The sequence below is a fragment of the Gopherus evgoodei genome, chromosome 10 (assembly GCF_007399415.2).
Source record: "Gopherus evgoodei ecotype Sinaloan lineage chromosome 10, rGopEvg1_v1.p, whole genome shotgun sequence".
NCBI classification, from domain to species: domain Eukaryota; kingdom Metazoa; phylum Chordata; order Testudines; family Testudinidae; genus Gopherus; species Gopherus evgoodei.
Genome location: NC_044331.1, coordinates 49,423,756 through 49,436,047, shown reverse-complemented (window position 1 = coordinate 49,436,047; position 12,292 = coordinate 49,423,756). Strand labels below are relative to the sequence as shown.

General features: G+C 51.6%; 1 pseudogene; it reads right to left on the bottom strand.

Moving 5' to 3' along the window:
- Positions 1-6,208: 6,208 nt before the first annotated feature.
- On the bottom strand, positions 6,209-11,137 carry LOC115658832 (annotated as a pseudogene).
- Positions 11,138-12,292: the final 1,155 nt, after the last annotated feature.

Sequence of the window (12,292 nt, the reverse complement as noted above, 5' to 3'; positions counted from 1 at the left end):
GTAGTGGGCTCTGGGGTGGAGCCAGAAATGAGTCCACGATGTGGGAGGGGGCTCCAGGCTTGGACAGGGGATTGGGGTGGGGCTATGGATGAGGGGTTGGGGGTGCGGGAGGGGGCTCCAGGCTTGGACTGAGGGGTTAGGAGAGTGGGAGGGCTGGGGCAGGGTGTTGGGGCAAGGGAAGGGGTCAGTCTCCAATTGTCACTTACCTCAAACAGCTCCTGGAAGCAGCAGCATGTCCCCGCTCTGGCTCCTACACGGAGGCACGGCCAGGCAGCTCCCAGTGGATGCAGTTCCTGGACAATGGGAACTGTGGAAGTGGTGCTTGGGATGGGGGCAGCGTGTGGAGCCCCCTGGCTGCCCCTATGTGTAGGAGCTGGAGTGGGGACATGCCGTGACGCAGGGCCTCGAGGAACCAATACTTCCATGTCCAGGGTTGATCTCTCACTGCAATAGTCCCATTCCCTGAGTCACTTCCCACCCATACTTCCAGCGTCAGTAATATCCTGGCATCCAGTGTCGCATCCTTAGCGGTCAACTGAGTGTGTGCAGGGGCCTCAGGGTGGCTGGACGCTGCAGCCTGGGGGTCCAACAGCTTCCTGGCAGAAGCCAACAACATAGGTTTGTTCTTCTCCTCAGTCCACCCAGGCTGAGCTGATCTGCTCCCTTTTATACTCCATCTCCAGTTGGAGCATACCCAGAGAGGGTGAAGGGGAGAGGCCTCTTCAGCCCACATGGTACAGTTAACCCTAGCAGTGCCAGTGCAGGGCTGATACACCTCATCACAGACAGCATTTCCCAAATTTTGGGATTAGCCAGGAGATCTCTGCAGGAGTAACCTCCTGTAGGGACTGGGTCACAAATACCTTGGGAAACAAATACCTGGGCATTTTGCCTAGTTCCAAGTCACTTGCTGTGGAATTCTATCCCTGGAGCATCTGAGACAATATTGACTTAAACAATTGAACTACCCTGTGACCATGTGCACTTACTTCCATCAGTTGCACCATTTGGGGTCTGCTGCTGTTCACCTTTTCAGAGTGGAGATTTAAAAACAGACTGTTTCTCTGATAATATGTCCAGCAGCTTGGAGTATTCTCTCCTGTTGACTGAACTGCATTTGAATTTTCTCCATGTCATCATGCAGGGATAGGGGAAAAAACAAACCTAAAGTAAAAAATGATGGTCATTTATCTGAAATTTCCCAATAAATCTGAGCTACAATCTGTCAAACAACACTAACATGCAGTTAAATGACCAAGGAGCCTTCATGAAAGATAGAAAACCCATATCACAGAGAGGTAGAAGACACTTTCATTTTAATTTAAAGTGAAATTCCAGACTAGGTTACATCTGATGTCTCAGGCCTTGGCTACACTACAGAGTTGCAGTGCTGGTGAGGGGGTTACAGAGCTACAACTTAGGATGTGGCCACACTTACAAAGCATGGCCAGCGCTGCAACTCCCTGGTTGCAGCGCTGGCTGTACACCCGGTCGAGCCTCAGGTGTAGGCGATCCAGCGCTGGTCAGCAAGTGTGGACACCCACCAGCGTTTTATTGACCTCCGTGGCATAAGGAGGTATCCCAGCATACCTTAGAAGCCTCTCTGGTAATCATGCACACTCCACTGCCCTGGGCTCAGCTGACCCCTCCTTTAAATGCCCCGGGAATTTTAAAAATCCCCTTCCTGTTTGCTCAGCCAGGTGTGGAGTGCAATCAATCATTCAATCAATCAGCGACCATGACTCCACGCACCAAACGAGCCCCAGCATGGAGCAATTCAGAGCTGCAGGACCTCATTAGTGTTTGGGGTGAGGAGGCTGTGCAAGCACAGCTGCGCTCCAGAAGGAGAAATTATGATACCTATGGGCAGATATCGCAGTCCTTGATGAGAAGGGGCCATGAACGGGACGCTTTGCAGTGCAGGGTCAAAATAAAAGAGCTGAGGAGTGCTTACTGCAAAGCTCGTGGGGGAAATCGCCGCTCAGGAGCTGCCCCCACAACCTGCAGTTAATACAAGGAGCTGTATGCCATACTTGGGTGTGACCCCACTGCCAATCCGAGGACCACGATGGAGAGTTCACAGCAGGGAGAAGTGGGGGAGGGTGTAGAGGAAGGCGACAGTGAGGCTACTGGCGTGGAGGGAGACACCCCGGAGTCCCAGGACACATGCAGCCAGGAGCTCTTCTCAAGCCAGGAGGAGGCTAGCCAGTCGCAGCAGCGGGAAGTTGCTGGTGAGGAAGAAGCTGAGGAGTGTGCTCGGGGTAAGCAGATTTTTATGTTTTGGGAGAGGAGGGTTTGGGTTATGGCTGCCTGCATGCATGCCTAAAGGTGGAATAGCCCATTGATTTGCTCTATCACGTCTCTGTAATCTGCCTCGGTAATCTCTTGAAAAGTTTCAGCCAGAGCGTTTGCAATTTGCTTTCTCAAGTTGATCGGGAGAGCCACCGTGGTCCTTGTCCCGGTCAGGCTAACTCGTCCGATCCACTGTGCAGCGAGGGATGGGGGGACCATGGCTGCACACAGGCAAGCTGCATACCGGCCAGGGCGGAATCCACATTGCTGTAGAAGACCCTCCCTCTCTTCCCAGGTAACACGCAGCAGTGATATGTCTGGCAGTAGGAAACCCTGTTGAGAATTTAGGGATACTTGAGTGCAGGGCGCCAGGTTCGTGGTCCCCCCCACCCAGTGCTCTCTGGTGTTCTACACCCCCCCTCCCAGCACGTAGCTATCCCCGCGGTGCGGTCTGGTGTTCCCCCACCCTTCCCAGCAGGCAGCCAGCCCCGCGGTGCGGTCCGGTGTTCCCCCACCCTTCCCAGCAGGCGGCCAGCACAGCTGTGCATTTCCCCCCCTCTCACCAGCAGGACGGCATGAACGCGGCCCCCCCCCCCCCGCCAGCAGCTAGCCACCTTCCTGTTCACTACTGTCCCCTGTGCAGGACACCAGCTACGTCCTGTACCCAGTGCAGATAAACCCCAGTGACCCATCGGTCAATTCCCCCTCCCAAGGGGAACTCGGGGGAAAACACTCACCCCATTGCTCGCCATGACTTAGCTTCCCTGGCCTCTCTGTGTTATGTGAGGTATGTGAGAAGGATGCTACCAAAAGTCTAAAAAGTCCTTCACTGTGTGATAATAAACAATGTAGCCTCTGTGTATTACATGGTTCTAGCTTTCTTTTTTCTAGTGACCTTGACTAATGCAGCCGGATCACCGGCCTCACGTAGATTGCAGAACTTGAGAAGAAATCCCAGAAAATCAAAAGAGGAATTGATCAAATCAGTTATGAATCACTACAACAGAGAAAGTAGGAAGACACAGGAATGGAGAGAGAAAATGTATGAATGGAGGCAAACAGAAAGCAGGAGAAAGGAATTGGCTGCCAAAAAAACTTCAACGCAGATGATAAGCCTCCTGGCTCGCCAAACTGAGTCTTTCGAGTCTCTCGTAGCCATGCAGGCAGATATGTACAGTGGTAACCCACAGCCCTCCCAAAGCCCTCTTTCTTGTTCCCCAGTATTTCCACAAAACACCTTTCTCCAGCAGCCAGTTTCTTATTACCCCCAGCTGCCCCCAACACCTGTACGATCACCTACCAGCCCTGATAACTATAATTCTTACCCTGTGCATTCCACCCCCATTACCCTGCAGCATAGTAATCCTGAAGTGCAGCAGACATTGAACAGTAATCAAAATAGGACATATTCAAACCTCTGAATGTACAGTCCACCACCCTAACCCCCCTTGCATTTTATGTACTGAATGTTGAATAAAGGATTTTATTTCTTTTTCACTACGTTATATTATTGCAAGAAGTGGTAAATATTGTACCCCAAGGTAGAACAAAGCACAGCAAAGGCAACAAACATTACTGTTGGCTCTCAGCATCAAATTGCTCCCTTAAAGCATCCCTAATCCTTGAAGCCCTTTCCTGGGCCTCCCTAGTAGCCCTGCTCTCTGGCTGAGCAAATTCATCCTCTAGGTGTCGAACCTCGGAGGTCCATTCCTCACTGACTCTTTCACCCTTCCCTTCACAAATATTATGGAGGGTACAGCACACGGATATAACAGCGGAGATGCTGCTTTCCCCCAAATCTAGCTTCCCATAAAGACAAAGCCAGCGTGCTTTCAAACGGCCAAAAGCACACTCCACAGTCATTCTGCACCGGCTCAGCCTGTAATTGAACCGCTCCTTGCTCCTGTCAAACTTCCCTGTATACTGTTTCATGAGCCATGGCATTAAGGGGTAAGCGGGGTCTCCAAGGATCACAATGGGCATTTCGACGTCCCCTACTGTGATCTTGCGATCTGGGAAAAAAGTCCCGGCCCTCAGCCTCCTGAACAGGGAACTGTTCCGAAAGATGCGTGCATCGTGCATCTTTCCAGGCCATCCGGAGTAAATGTCAGTGAAACGCCCACGGTGATCCAGAAGCGCTTGCCGAACCACGGAGAAATACCCCTTGCGATTCACGTACTCCGATGCCAGGTGGGGTGGTGACAGAATAGGAATATGCGTCCCATCTATTGCCCCTCCACAGTTAGGGAAACCCATTTCTGCAAAGCCATCCACAATGTCCTGCACGTTCCCAAGAGTCACAGTTCTTCTTAGCAGGGTGCGATTAATGGCTGTGCAAACTTGCATCAGCACCATTCCAACGGTAGACTTTCCCACTCCAAACTGGTTCGCCACCGATCGGAAGCTGTCTGGAGTTGCCAGCTTCCAGATATCAATAGCCACCCACTTCTCCACTGACAGGGCAGCTCTCAATCTCGTGTCCCTGCGCCGCAGGGTAGGGGCGAGCTCAGCACACAGTGACATGAAAGTGGCTTTTCTCATCCGAAAGTTCTGCAGCCACTGCTCATCATCCCAGGATTGCAGGACGATGTGATCCCACCACTGAGTGCTGGTTTCCCGAGCCCAAAGGCGCCGTTCCATGGTGCTGAGCACGTCTGTTACTGCCACAAGCAATTGAGTGTCTTGAGCGTCAGGCGATTCAATATCATCGTCTGACTCCTCACTGTCACTTTGCAGCTGAAGGAATAGCTCCACTGCCATGCGTGATGTGCTGGCAACATTCATCAACAAGGTCCTCAGCAGCTCAGGCTCCATTTGTAACAGAAATCTCAGAAATCGCGCTGCAGACTCACAATGCCGCCAAACTGCTTGGAATGTGCAGCAAAGCACCACGGGGCGTTAGAACAGGAAGCAGAAAGACCCGCACACTTCCTTCCCCTTCCCACAAGCCACAGCGCCAAAAAGGGACGAGGTGCTCTGTGGGATAGCTGCCCACAATGCACCACTCCCAACAGCGCTGCAAGTGCTGTAAATGTGGCCACACTGCAGCGCTGGTAGCTGTAAGTGTGGCCACACTGCAGCGCTGGCCCTACACAGCTGTACGAACACAGCTGTAACTACCAGCGCTGCAAAACTGAAAGTGTAGCCATACCCTCAGAATCAGGAAGAGAAATTCTCCCCTGATCCACCGAAACCTGCTTCACCCAGCGCTGTCTCATTAGTGTTATTCACAGAAGTTTTAGCACCTTCCTAACGGGTGGAAAAAACAGCCAACCTTCCCAGAAGTGGCTTTGCCAATTGAGGGAAAATGGGATTTGAACAGTGCTTGGGATCTATTTGAAATCCCCTTCCAGGTCTGTGACACTTTCAGCTCCTGCCAGAGTGACTCTGATTGAGGATCAAAGATGTCCAAGCACCATTCCCAAGCATGGACAGCCAAGAACATGACCTCAACGGACATGTTGGGAAGTGAAGGAATACGAAGGGGTGAACTGTGCATGGCTCAGACACAAGGTAACGGTTCTGGGGTGATGGGGAAGGATGGAATCTCTGAGTCACCCCACCTCCTTCCAGTGTCACAGAGCCTGAAATGACTCTTATTTCCCTGACACTGCTCCAGTTCATGATCATATTTAAATATATTTTAAATGAGAAAAAAGTCAACAAAATAACTGCTCTTCTGCACAATCCAGGGTAATGTGAGAACAACGGGGAATGAGACAATCTGTCCTCAGAGAGGAACTTGACGTCTCTAACAATAACTTTGCACTGGGAGGAGGAGTATAAATGTGAATCTCCAGGTTTGTTTAGACAAGGAAATGTGACGGTGGTTAGGTCAGATCAGTAGGAAATGTGTTAGATAACCCCACCCACTATCGATGGCCCAAGTCTTTACTGCAAGAATAGCTGTCTTTTAACATCAGGAAAGTGAACTCAAGCTAGCTAACTCCATGGCAACCACAGTGATGAGACCCAGGTAGATTTTATCTCAACATAGCTGCTTGAAGACACTCCCCATCTCCCCCACCTGGGGTGATGACATTCCTGATAGAAAGGACACCCACTCCCATTACTCGCAGGACAATGGAGTTGATAGAAAGGACCACAGGATTCACCCCAAAGACGGGCGAGCTTCAAAAGTGGGAAACTCATGTGTGGAAGCTGAGGGACCTCAATGTGCAAAAGATGCAAACAGCCTTAACACTCACTATCTGGGAACTGTCAAAAGAATTAAAGAAAAAAATCTTCTGACAGCTCTAGAGAAGGTTTTTATGAAGTTTATCTCTTTTACGGATTCTCTGATGTTTAGAAAGGCCTGAACTATGAGTGAAGCTTTTCCCACACTCGCAGCATTCATAGGGTCTCTGCCCGGTGTGGATTCTGTAATGTGTAATAAGGGTTGAGCTCTGAGAGAAGCTTTTCCCACACTCACTGCATTCATAGGGTCTCTCTCCCGTGTGGACTTTCTGGTGAGAGATAAGGGAGGAGAGGTGAATGAAACGTTTCCCGCACTCACTGCATTCATAGGGTCTCTCTCCTGTGTGGATCCTCTGATGCATAGTAAGGTTTGAGCTCCGAGAGAAGCTTTTCCCACACTCACAACATTCATAGGGTCGCTCTCCTGCGTGCATTGTCTAATGAGAGGTAAGGGAGGAGAAGTGAGTGAAATGTTTCCCGCACTCATGGCATTCATAGGATCTCTCTCCTGTGTGGATCCGCTGATGTATAGTAAGGTTTGAGCTCCGAGAGAAGCTTTTCCCACACTCGCAGCATTCGTAGGGTCGCTCTCCCGTGTGCATTGTCTGATGAGAGATAAGGGCTGATCTCTGAGTGAAGCTTATCCCGCACTTGCAGCATTCATAGGATCTCTCTCCTCTGTGTATTCGCTGATGCCTACTAAGGGCTGAAGGATGATTGAAGCTTTTCCCACACTCACAGCATTCGTAGGGTCTCTCTTTCGTGTGGATTATCTGATGTCGAATAAGGGCTGAACGGTAACTGAAGATTTTCCCACACTCACTACATGTATTCTCTCTCTTTTCCCTGAGGATTTTCTCCTGGGACGTAGTTTCCTTGAGGTCCCTGTGAGTTCCCTGACAATTAATGGGTTCATCCACTCTCTCCTCTGAGTGGTTTCCCTGCTCTCTCTCTGGTCTGTGGTAACTTTCACCAGCTTTTCCCTGATCACGGGGGCTGGCCACACTCCCTTTGGATCTTCGCAGTAATTCCCCATGCGCTTCGGCGAGCTCAGCATCTTCCTGGTGAGGATTCTGCTCCTCGCTCTCCGTCACCACCCCATCACCTGCTAGAAGAGAGGAGAAATCTCAGAACTGGGGATGGAAAGGCAGAGAGAAACCCAAGTAAGTGCTGGAGAGACAGAAAATAAAAATTGGGGACTGAATTCCCCCAAACTCTTCCCCATAGGGGACAGTGGAGGGGATCAATTCTGCTCCATACCCAGGACCGGCCTTTAGGGTGGGCTCTACGGGTGCCCCACCCAAGGGGGTGCCGTGTGCAGGGTTTGGATTCCCATCTGACCTGCTGCTGAGAGGCTCGCTGGGATGATGAAAGCAGCCAGGAAGCAGATAAGCAGCTGCGTGGGGGAGTGGGAGAGACCTGAGCTGCAGGGAGCAGTTGGACGACTAGCGTCAGAGCCAGGTGACTGCTCCAGAGCAGAGGGGCCCCTCCTCCACCCTGCTCCACGTGTACAGCTGCTGCTGTTCCTGTCCCTCCATCTCCCCACTCTCTGTTCACCCCTGGAGTCGCCCCTGTCCACTCCTGACTGGGAGCATCCTCCTGACTGCTCTGCAGGGGGAGGTGCTGATTGACGGTGGGGTGTCCCCCTCACACCCCCGGTAAACGATTTCCACTGAGTTGGGGTGACGGGACAGGGGGAATCTGCGTGTGCTGCTGCCTCTCTGGGGCCGGAGCCACCGGCAGCTGCTTGTGTCTGAACAAGCCTAGTTCAGGATCCTGACCCTGAGAACTTTCTTAAAGAGACAGCGTTCTCACTCACTGAGGCGCGCAAACACACACACACACACACACACACACACACACACACACACACACACACACACACACACACACACACAGTCCTTCACACACTCCCTTCAACACACACACACACACACAGTCCTTCACACACTCCCTTCAACACACACACACACAGAGTACTTCACACACTCCCTTCAACATACACACACACACAGTCCTTCACATACTCCCTTCAACACACACACACACACACACATAGTCCTTCAAACACTCCCTTCAACATACACACACTCCTTCATATCCTCCCCACAACACACACACCAGGGCTCCCTGCATCCAGGTCACTTCCCCACCTGGGCTATGCTGAGACATCAGGAGCAGCTGCTCTCCCGCCCTCCCCTTACACAGCCTGCAGGGAAAGTGACCTGAGTGCAGGAAGCCCTGACGTCCTCCTTGCTCCCCTCTCCCAGCCCCCCAGGGCTGCGTGGGGCAGGGGAGAAGCAGTCCAGTGGGGGAGTGAGCAGCAATGCCAGCTGCTTTGTGCATCTAGGTCAGGTTCCCCACTTGGGTGCAGAAGGGTGTAAGGGTTAGGGGCAAAGGGGGCAGAGTGCAGGGGTTGGGGGCTCAGGAGGGGGCAGGGATTGCGGTGCAGGGGGGCAGAAGTTAAGATTGAAGGGGGTGTAGGGATTAGGGGTGCAGGACTGGGAAAAGGCATTTGGGGAAAAGGGGGCACAGTGCAGGGGTTGGGGGCTCAGGAAGGGGCAGGTGTTGAGGTGAAGGGGGCAGGGTTTGGGGTGAAGGGGATATGCACCATGCAGGGGTTCAGGGTGCAGGAGGGAGGTGCAGGGGGTACGAGTGAAGGGGGCACAGTCCTGGGATTACGGGCACATGAGGGAGGGGAAGGAGTTGAGGTGAAGGGGGCACAGTGCAGGGCTTAGGGGCACAGGAGGGAGGGGCAGGGGTTGGGGTGAAGGGGGCACAGTGAAGGGCTTAGGGGCACAGGAGGGGATAGGTGTTGGGAGGGGCAGGAGGGGGCAGAAGTTAGGAGTGAAGGAGGGAGCAGGTATTTGAAGCGAAGGGGGCACAGTGCAGGGGCTGGGGGGAAGGGAGAGTCGGGAGCCTGGCGAGCCCATGGGGGACAGAGGGAATGGGGGAGTGCCATGCCCATGGGAGCCAGGGGCACCAAAATGCAAGTTTGCCCCGGGTGCCATTTCCCCAAGGCCAGCCCTGCCCACATCCCATCCAAACGCTCAGTCGGAAGGGAGGCAGCTCCAGCCAAGCTGTCAATCACCATCTGTAGGAAGCCAGGAGTGAGATCTGCTGGAGATTGTCCTGAGCTCACAGAGTCTCTGTGGGGAATTCCAGCTGGTTCTCTCACGCACTTACAGTTTCTGGGTTGGTTTAATGTTTCCTCACCTGTCCAGGGACTTCTCAGGATCTCGTTTTCCACTGAACCCTGGAGATCCAGAACCCACGGCTCTGCCCCTCCTTCCAGCTGTGAGATCACAGAGGGTTTGGAAACTGGAAACCCTGCTCAAGGAAAAGAAAACAAGGGAGGCAGGAGGGTACTTTGCCCACCTCTGGTATAGATGGTAACTAAACAAACCTCTGCGAACCAGGAAATGAGAAGTTAATGTAAACGCCCCCCTCCTCCTTCAATGCAACCTTAACTTTGCCCCCAACCCTTAACCCTGCAGCTGGCAAGAACCACTGAGGATGGTTCTGTGTGGGCCGTGCAAAGTTTAACAAACTGCCAGAGGTAGGATTAGGGGGTTATGCGGACAGCAGAGATACCTATCTCCATACTCTAGGGGTCCCTGGGGTGCTTAGGGTTTTTTGGGAGGCACAGATATCTATGTCCAGGTTGGAGTGGTTCCTGAGGGGTTTAGGGAGTTCCTGGGGGGCACAGATACCAAGGTCCATGCTGTAGGGATCTCTGGGTGGATTAGGGGTTTTCTGGGGGGCAGAGATACCTACATCTAGGCTGTAGGGTTCCCTGGAAGGCTTAGGCGGTTTGTGGGGGCCAGAGATACCTACGTCCAGGCAATAGGGCTTCCAGGGGGAATTATGGTGTTGGGGGGGCACAGATACCAAGGTCCAGGCTGGAGGGTTCCCGGGGGGGGGTGCTTAGTCAGTTTGTGTTGGGCACAGATACCTGCATCCAGGCTGGAGGGGTCCCTGGGGGGCTAAGGAGGTTTCTGGTGGGCATCAGCGAATACACAGAGGAGAGAGACCCGATGAATGCAGTGAGTGCGGGCTAAGCTTCACTCAGAGATCAGCCCTTATCTCTCATCAGACAATGCACACGGGAGAGCGACCCTACGAATGCTGTGAGTGTGGGAAAAGCTTCTCTTGGAGCTCAAACCGTACTATACATCAGCAGATGCACACAGGAGAGAGACCCTATGAATGTCGTGAGTGCAGGAAATGTTTCACTCACTTCTCCTCCCTTATCTCTCACCAGAGAGTCCACACAGGAGAGAAACCCTATGAATGCAGTGAATGCGGGAAAAGCTTCTCTCAGAACTCAACCCTTATTACACATTACAGAATCCACACTGGGTAGAGACCCTATGAATGCTGCGAGTGTGGGAAAAGCTTCACTCATAGCTCAGGCCTTTCTAAACATCAGAGAATCCGTAAAGGAGATAAACTTCATAAAAACCTTCTCTAGAGCTGTTAGAAGAATTTTTTTCTTTGATTCTTTTAACAGTTCCCAGGTAGTGAGTGTTAAGGCTGTTTGCATCTTTTGCACACTGTAGTCCCTCAGCTCCCATACACGAGTTGCCCACTTTTGAAGCTCGCCCGTCTTTGGGGTGGATCCTGTGGTCCTTTCTATCAACTCCATTGCCCTGCGAGTCATGGGAGAGTGTCCTTTCTACCAGGAATGTCATCACCCCAGGTGGGGGAGATGGGGGGTGTCTTCAACCAGCTACATAGAGATAAAATCTACCTGGGTCTCATCACTGTGGTTGCCATGGAATTAGCTAGCTTGAGTTCACTTTCCTGATGTAAAAAGACAGCTATTCTTGCAGTAAAGACATGGGCCATGGATAGTGGGTGGGGTTATCTATCACATTTCCTCCTGATCTGACCTAACCACCGTCACATTTCCTTGTCTGAACAAAAATAGAGATTCACATTTATACTCCTCCTCCCAGTGCAAAGTTATTGTTAGAAACGTCATGTTCCTCTTTGAGGACAGATTGTCTCATTCCCAGTTGTTCTCACATCACCCTGGATTGTGCAGTACAGCAGTCACTTTGCTGACTTTCTTTCTCATTTTAAAATATATTTACATATGATGAAGAGCTGGAGCAGTGTCAGGGAAATAAGGGTCATTTCAGGCTCTGTGACGCTGGAAGGAGGTGGGGAAGGACGGAATGTCTGAGTCACCCCATCACCCTAGAACTGTTACATTGTGTCTGAGCCATGTACAGTTCATTCCTTCATATTTCTTCACTTCCCAAAGTGTCCGATGAGGTAGTATTTTTGGCTGTCCATGCTTGGGAATGGTGCTTGGGCGTCTTTGATCCTCAATCAGAGTTACTCAGGCATGAGGGGAAAGTGTCACAGACCTGGAAGGGGATTTCAAATAGATCCCAAGCACTGTACAAATCCCATTTTCCCTCAATTGGCAAAGCCACTTCTGGGAAGGTCGGCTGTTCTTCCCCCCCTTTATGAAGAAGCTAAAACTTTTTTGTAAACAACACTAATGAGACAGCACTTAGTGAAGCAGGTTTTATGGGAGAATCTCTCATCCTGATTCTGAGTTATCAGATGTAACCTACTCTGGAATTTCACTTTAAATGAAAAGAAAAGTGTCTTCTACCTCTCTATGATATGGCTTTTCTATCTTTCATGAAGGCTCCTTAGTCATATAACTGCATGTTAGGGTATGGCTACACTTACAGTTTTGCAGCGCTGGTAGTTACAGTTGTGTTTGTACAGCTGTGTAGGGCCAGCGCTACAGTGTGGCCACACTTACAGCTACCAGCTCTGC